Here is a 371-nt window from a genome sequence, read left to right as displayed (position 1 = left end):
GAGTTGTATCTGGGTGTAGCAGGCTCCTTTGTTCACATTGGTGCTTTCCTCTGTGTACATTTTTGCTTCCTTCTATAAAAATTTGGTACGCTTAAGCGTACCCTCGAAAAAAAAAGCTGGTTTTTGTTTTCCTTATTTTGGTTAAATGATTCAGGGGAAAAACCTTTGCCCCAGCTCGACATGTCAAGATATGAGTGACATAGTTAGAAAAATGGGAATGTGAGACGACCTTAATAACAAAAGAAAAAGAAAAACGTGCGTTAGTACTGTACGAAAAAAACAAAACAAAAAAGCTGATGTCTGATCCCAGGTTCGAACTGGGGACCTTTAGTGTGTGAGACTAACGTGATAACCAACTACACCAACCAGAC

The 371-nt window shown here is 39.4% G+C and overlaps 1 non-coding gene across 1 annotated transcript; it reads right to left on the bottom strand.

Annotated features, from left to right (window-relative positions):
- Window positions 1-297: 297 nt before the first annotated feature.
- Window positions 298-371, bottom strand: TRNAV-CAC. The gene has a single exon. It is a non-coding gene; the product is annotated as a tRNA-Val (tRNA).

Source organism: Lolium rigidum, chromosome 5 (assembly GCF_022539505.1).
Source record: "Lolium rigidum isolate FL_2022 chromosome 5, APGP_CSIRO_Lrig_0.1, whole genome shotgun sequence".
NCBI lineage: Eukaryota > Viridiplantae > Streptophyta > Magnoliopsida > Poales > Poaceae > Lolium > Lolium rigidum.
This window is presented reverse-complemented; position numbering and strand designations above follow the sequence as displayed.